Source organism: Lissotriton helveticus, chromosome 4_1, assembly GCF_964261635.1.
Source record: "Lissotriton helveticus chromosome 4_1, aLisHel1.1, whole genome shotgun sequence".
Taxonomy (NCBI): Eukaryota; Metazoa; Chordata; class Amphibia; order Caudata; family Salamandridae; genus Lissotriton; species Lissotriton helveticus.
Window position 1 is genome coordinate 1,475,744,226 of NC_136063.1, and position 7,756 is coordinate 1,475,751,981.

The following is a 7,756-nucleotide window of genomic DNA, read 5'->3' on the forward strand; positions in this document are numbered from 1 at the left end:
ATAAGAGACTGCGTTCTACTTTTACATGAGGCCCGCGACAAACGCCCCATAATGGTCAATAACTCAAAAGTCTCCATATTTCCTGACAATACTATGGCAGTGCAACGTAAACGTTCTTCATTTCGGAGCAAAAAAAAAACCACCTAAGAGCAGCGGGCCTAACTTTTGCACTTCTCTTCCCGGCTAAATTAAAAGTTCTCCATGATCAATGCTCCCACTTTTTTGATACTCCCTAGAGCGCTTGAGACTGGTTGGAACAACAATTTTCAAATTCCACAGGACGAGGACTACACAAATTGGCGCCACCGAAGTCACAGCGTAGATGGAGAAGGGGGCTCATCGCACAGGACAGTGTCAGTGGGGTGCCCTCCCCGCGTCAGACCCTGGAAGGTCAACAGGAAGCGCTCCGTTCTGCATCAAAGTTGCAGTCTATCCAGCTGCCCATCAGCTCCAGTTCCTCACAAAATTAAGCTTCGGACTCAGGGGGAAGCATGGCGCTGTTCCCCTCGGTGCTCCCACAACCAAGTTATGATCCTTTGAACTCATAGCAATGGTTGTATCCTTAATATTGCTGCAGTTGTCGGGGGACCTTCTGGGGGAGCCTGGCGGGTAAATGGATTTGCACGTCAGGTGCAGGGTAAGTGGGATGACTCACTACTGTATAGGGCACTGCAGCTGACAGACCGATTTCTTGTATATTATGCCTGCACCTTCTTTTTAACAAAAGTATGCAGGTTAAATAGGGGATTGTGTTTAGATTCTGTACTGATTGCTGGCCTGGGTCCGGTTGGCACTGTACTGTATCGTCATATGCTGGTAACTCACTCTTCCCCACTCGTTAAGAGCTCTTTGCCTGCCCCTAAAGCGAAGGCACATCTTATTTACAGTTCAAAATGTTCTTCTTTTGTTTATTGTTTGGTCGAACGATGAAGAATCGCTGGACAGAGTATTGTGGGATTGTTTGGTTTTTACTGTTTAGGGTGGTCATTTTCTATGATAACATTGAGGGTAGGCCTTCTATTGGGTGGTATATTTACACTATATTTTCTTAGTCTCCTCATGGCGACAGTAGCTAAATCTTTTACCTTTATCACCTGGTATGTCCGAGGTATGGGCTCAATCCATAAACAGCACAGAATACTTGCACAATTACACAGATGCAGCTCACAAATAGTATATTCAGGAAACCCACTTGATAACTTCAGAGGCCCCTTAAATTACGCAAATGTTGGAAAGGGCAACTGCATTGCACTTCCTACTCTGCATTCTCACGAGGTGCAGCAGTGGGCATAAGAGTAGGGGTACTGTTTGCAGTGTTAGAATCCAAGATTGATACTCAGGGATGGTATGTACTGCTTAGGAGCACACTTGATGGGAAACAGGTTGTCCTAGGATGTATATATGCACCCAACACAGACCAAGATACTTCCTTGCCCGCTTGTTGACTGAATTGTTAGATTGGTCACAATATCCCTGGCTCCGGGGAGGAGATTTTAATGCTGTACTTAATACCAACTTGGACCGCTCACCTCTCCCCGCACCCAGGTGCATCTATAATACACAAGGCCAAGGAATCACTCCACTGGGTGACTGGGTGGGATCTGGCGTACATATGGCGAGATAATAATATTACTCTGCGCGAATACTCTTTCTATTCATATCCTCATGCCCAGCACTCCAGTTTGGATAGATTTCTCTGCACATACGCCTTACTCTCCTCTGTGACTTACAATACATATCTTGGCAAAACTATATCGGACCACAACCCTCTTGAACTCACACTTACTTGGGGACAAATCCCTTCTCCGATTCCAACATGGCGTTAACAGCCACAACTACTTGAAGACTCTATATTCAGGGACACCTTGGCTTCAAATATCACAGCCTGAGAATGCTGTCACAGCCTCCACACGTTCAATAGAATGGGAGGTCTTTAAGGTGGTGGTCCACGGAGTCTCAATGAAAGCGGTGGTGGGAGCTAGACGGGAGGTCATTCGAGACATTGCAGAGTTGTAGGGTAAACTGTGTCCTCTGGAGGTAGCGGTCCAGAACAATGCAACGAAGGCAGAAGAGCTGCAAGAGGCTATAATTCTATATGTCGAACTCCTGGAACGATTGCAACTAATTTATCAGAGGTCTTACATACAATGGACACACTCGGAAGCGGATTGATCAGGCACTATACTGGCTCGATTAATTCGACCGCCTCCTTCCCCTACACTTATTTTATCCCTTGCCACTCCTGGTCATGGATTGGTGAGTATGCAGGTAGAGATTAACACAGCATTCTGTGATTATTGTGCAGAGCTTTACTCTGCGCCTCTGCCTCCTTCCCCAGAGGTGCTGACTAACTTCCTGGATGCCGTGTCCTTACCAACTATCCCAGACACTGATGTAAAAGACCTAGCAGCCCCTATAACAAGAATGGAGTTACAGGGAGCCATCAAAGAACTGTCCCGCAACAAAGTACCGGGATCGGATCGATTCCCCATAGAATTGTATTCTACCTTCGTGTCACAGTTAGCACCGCAATTGAAAAAGCTTTATGGTGCATCCCTTGAGGAGGGTGCATTGCCCCCCACCATCAGGGAAGCGTTGGCGACTTCTCTGTTGAAGCCAGATAGCCACATACCAAAGTATCCTTGTATAGACCTTTCTCGATTCTCAACACTGAGCACAAGATACTCTGTAAAATCCTGGCCTGCCGCCTGCTTCCGTTGCTTCCTGGGCTGATCCATACAGATCTATGCGGTTTTATACCCCACCATAATACTTCGCTAAATATACGTCGATAATTTGGGATAATGGACGCAGCCCGTGACCTTTACCCCTATGCCGGATGCCACTCATTGGACATCCGGCAAGCTTTCAACACCCTGGGATGGAATAATATGCTTGCAACACTACGGCGATACAGGATTCCTCCAGAATATTGTAAGTGGGTAGAATTATTATACACTTTCTCCACAGCCAGAGCCAAAACAGGTCAATATATTTCCCAACCTCACCAAATATTTTGTGGGACCTGTCAGGGATGTGCCCTATCACAGCTCCTTTTTGTTGTATTAGCTATAGAACCACTTGCCCAGCGCCTCTGCCAAATAATGCCAACCGTTGGGATCCCAGTCGGACTGGTTGTTCACGCGGTGTCTTTGTACACCGATGATATGCTCCTGTATCTCAAGGATCTCCGAGTAGACATGGTTGGACTGGTCCTGTTGCTCACACGGTTCGGTTCCTTATCAGGACTACAAATAAATGCTGTTAAGTCCTGTGGGTACTCCTTGTATGGCATATGAACAGAGCATGCTCTCCAGTTTTGGGAACTGCAACTGAAAATAGAACCTGATTCTTTTTGTTATTTAGTAATCCAAATCTATAAGGAAACTCGGGATATCATAGAAGGAAATATGGTGCATATGGTTTATTCCCTGAAGACACAGGTAGCATTCTGGGTCAGGTTACCCTTTCATACAGCGGGCCAGCTGGCGCTGGTAAAAATGGTGATGCTACCAAAGTTGCTATACCATTTTGTAAATCTCCCGCTGGTGGTCCCCACTTGGGTATTTAAACTTGCGAACTGATAGATCTGATCTGGGGAGGAGTCTGTTGCAGGATAAACCTGCCTAAACTGCAGGTGCCAACATCTAATGGGGGAATGGGCCCACCAGATTTTAAAGCCTACTGTGTAGCTGAGAAACTGCAATTATTGTCATATTGGTTGGCAGGCCATAACTTGTTTGAGAGTGGGCATACAACCCTTCAATTGCAGCAAGGGAAGCTGCATACATTATTATGCCCAGTTTTCGGTATCACACATATGTTCACTGTTGTTACGAAATGCCATAAAATACTGGAGAATGGCCCTAAAATACTCTAACACATGTGCACTATATGCACTGCATATATTCCACTCTGTGGTCTACCAATAGCTATGGGCACATTGACGACTCCTTGGGAGAGGCCAGGGTGATGTCGGTTGGATCCCTGTTTTTAGGCGGAGTTCTTTTGCCACGTGCAGAGTTTGCACAAATCCATGGGGTGCCCGATTCATTATTCCTAACTCATGCTAGAATTCTCCATTATGTTCGTAAACACTGGATGGAGGATAATAGGGAGCCTGCTATGCATGAATTACTTCAGGCGCTTCACACAATGGGACATGTTAGCCATTTAGTAGGCTAGCTTTACCGTGGTCTGAGAGACTACTTTATGGTTTCGCTTCACGCCCTGAATCTTAAATGGGAATCCGATCTGGCAAGAGACCTGATCGATAAGGAGTTGGCCAACGTTCTAGAATACCCCAAACGGATTTCCCGTAATACCTGATTTAAATTTATACCGTTTTCAATATTACACAGAGCAATCTGATGCCATGTAAATGACATGCTATGTATCCCGCTGTCTCATTGGAATGCCTGTGCTGTCACTCATCGAATGCGGATCTTATACATATGATTTGGTCCTGCCCATCTCTAACAGGGTATTGGGGGAAGTCTCAGAGGGGCTATCTCACCTGACAGGAGTACATGCCTGGTCATCGTTAGACTCCTGCATATTGGGTTTGTCCCCACTGCCTAAAACGGCGATGGTGATGCAACGCTTTGTTGACCTCTCGTTACTTCTGGCAAAAAGATTAATACCACAACCCTGGAAGTCGCCCTGAGCTCTTAGGGTGGAGTCCTGGAGAGAGGTGCTGCTGCGCTGGGCCTCTGAGGAAGGTGAGACACTGCGGAATATAGGGGGCTTTGCAAGAAACCAATTTCGTTGGATTGGGCTATACTCCTGGAACAGTTCTGAGTATATATATCTGAAGCATGAAGTATATAATAGAGCACCCATTATTGTATCCTAGACGTCATCTTTTTAGACACTGAATTGCCTTGTATGCCACATGGGCCATTCACGGGCCATTCACGTACCTTCTATTTATGGTAACCTCAACTACAACTAGACCACCCAAACTGGTTCTGGAGGGAGGGCTAGGGAGTTTTTTTGAGGGGGACTGTTGCTCTTACCTTTTGTATGTTTATGCATACTTGCTTATATTGGCTGTCTCATGCGTTGCTTCAGTGGACTCCTATTTTCCAGTACTATGTACTAGCAAATTTTCATGTACCAACAAAACATGTCATCACAGATGTAATTAATCTTGTACCAGTACTAGCAAAAAAGCTTAATACTGACTATAGTGTTATGTTAAATGTTATGTTAAAATCATTTGTAAAAGCGCACTTACACCAAGCGGTTTCATGGCGCTAAGGACGGGATGCAACAGTAGGATGGTAACAGACGCTTACTCATATGCCTGAAAGAACAGAAGGGTTTTAAGAAAAGTTCTAAGGATTATATCTGAGGATTATATCTATCTAAGGATTATATCTGATTCTAAGACAGCCCAATTAGCAAAGGGCAGTCTATAGGCACCAGCTCCTGTGATCATACTCTCAAAGATGTGGTGGCTGCAACCTGTGAAACCTCAATGAAAAGCTATCCAGGAGGAAAAATTGTTTATTTTTGCCCAGCTTTGGTAATGAAGGGGTTGACAGACAGGGGTCCTGACATCTGTGCTGCTGTACAGGCTGCACATGACTGATACCGGCTCTCTTTACTTTCCTGTCTGAAAAATCAAAAAATCAGGTGGGAAAAATGTCAGTCAGTCCCCAAAGAGTTAGCTCTAAACCCCTTGAATTCCCTCTATTCAAGTTGTTGTACTAATAGTTCTCAAGACTTCCTTCTCCCTACTTTGGGCTAGCGTGTTACATCACAGCATCATGCCTGGCAAAAAAGCATTACATCCTGCATGCTCCAATTTTCAGAGCTAGACCCAATCAACTTAAACACAAATCTGGCAACGGTCACCACCCCTCAACAGTTTAGCCTAACCATGAGTTGTGGGGGAAATGTACAGCTGTTTTTCCATCACACTCATTCTGCAAAGAACCCGGGGAGTGGTATATGTTTTCCTGTTTTCACCTAAGTTCAGGTGCACGCTGCCATTCATAAAATGTGGTCTGTCTTTTCAGATGCTCGATGCCTATGCTGATGTTTGGACCAAAGCACTATGCCATCTTGGATCCAAAGTGGAGGGTATCATTGTGTGTGCAATCTCAGAAGGAATTCCAACCATGAGCCATGATATCAAGGTAGCTGAAATGCTAAGCGACCATCATATTTTAATTGAAGGCATGTAGCTGTAGAAAATAGTAAAATATGTCTACAAGGATAAAATCAATTGTCACATATATACTACTGTCGCTAGTGTAACCCAGAAGAATTCTTACCTCAGAATGCTACATCAACCTACACACACATTAAGGGGATAGAGAACACAGTGTCAACTCTGCACCAGTTCTTCCACTACATAAGGTAGATTCAGTTCACAGTGTTTTTGAATTACTCACAATTAGAAAAGTGTATGCCACCACTGTAGGTACAACTAGTGCCTGTATTTGTCAAAGGCATTTTTAGGCCTTGTCGTCTACAGCAGATGTAGCAAGTAGGTTTGGGGTGCTTTAAATGCCAGTATATGCTAGTGTATCTGGTAAGTACCACTCCTCAGCATGCAGGTGCATCCAGCGGCTCATCAAACACATGACTCCAAGAGAGTTCTAACAATCACAATCAATGGGGGTAGCGCACACCGCCAGCAATGAAGGAAATCTGTGCACATAGGAGAAAGCAAGTGAGGGAAGCTATGGATGAGCTGAAGGTGGGTTGGGATTTGCACAGAGAAAGAGGGTGGGTATTTAAAGGGGAAGCAGCACATACGCGAGAGCAAAAAAACATATGCACTCTCATGGTTTGCTTAATGAACAAGAAAAAAGTTATTCCCTGAATGTGAGCAGCATAGGATACAATGCATCCAATCATAAGGATTTTAAAGAAGGACAAACACAAAAACAGTAAGGAAAACCATTTAATAAGAAGCAAATGACAGTGATAGTAAAGTCAACTAAAGTAAGCAGTGGCTCTAAGCCCACTACAATCTTGGTATGGTCCATAAGAATTCTATGGAGTCTGTAGGCGAGACCTAAACATTACATGAGTAATATCTACAGTACTAAAGTATACAAAAAGTGGTCGATGGAAGGCTTGAATTAATCTCAGCCATTGGTAATCCCTCGGGTCGCATTCCAGGCCATCATTATTTTGCACACCATATCACCTCAGTTTGGAGCCAGTCATATGCAAATTAGTCTTGACTCTGCTCCAATGGGAACAGTTTAGTCAGAACTGCCAGGCCAGGTCGTCCCTAAACTGGGACACAGGCAATCAAGGACCGATTTCGCCCTTGTTATGGGCTCGTCAGCTGGGTATAGCTTGGTTTCAGTGACACAGTGTGCACGGCACTCATGTCTGGGTATATATTTCCCGCATAGGACGTCCCACTTGGCTGGGTCCAAACTGAGGTAGGATAGTGAGCAAAAGAAAGATGGCTTAGGATTCTACCCCGAGCAAGTACCAGAGGTTAGACAAATTGCAAGAAATCCTCCCATCACCTTTTGTGTGTTTGATGTACCACCCTAAGTGGCAAGGGTATACCCAGACGTAGGTCCCATGCTCACTATGCCACTGGAACCAAGCTTTACTTGGATGAGGTTAGACAAATTGCAAGCAATCCTCCCATCATCTTTTGTGAGTTTGATACTACAGTACACCATTTCTCATGGTGCAGATTGTTTTTCTTACAGATCACTAATATTAATTTAGCAATATTTTCACCACCAAAAACAGACTATTACACTTGCAAAGT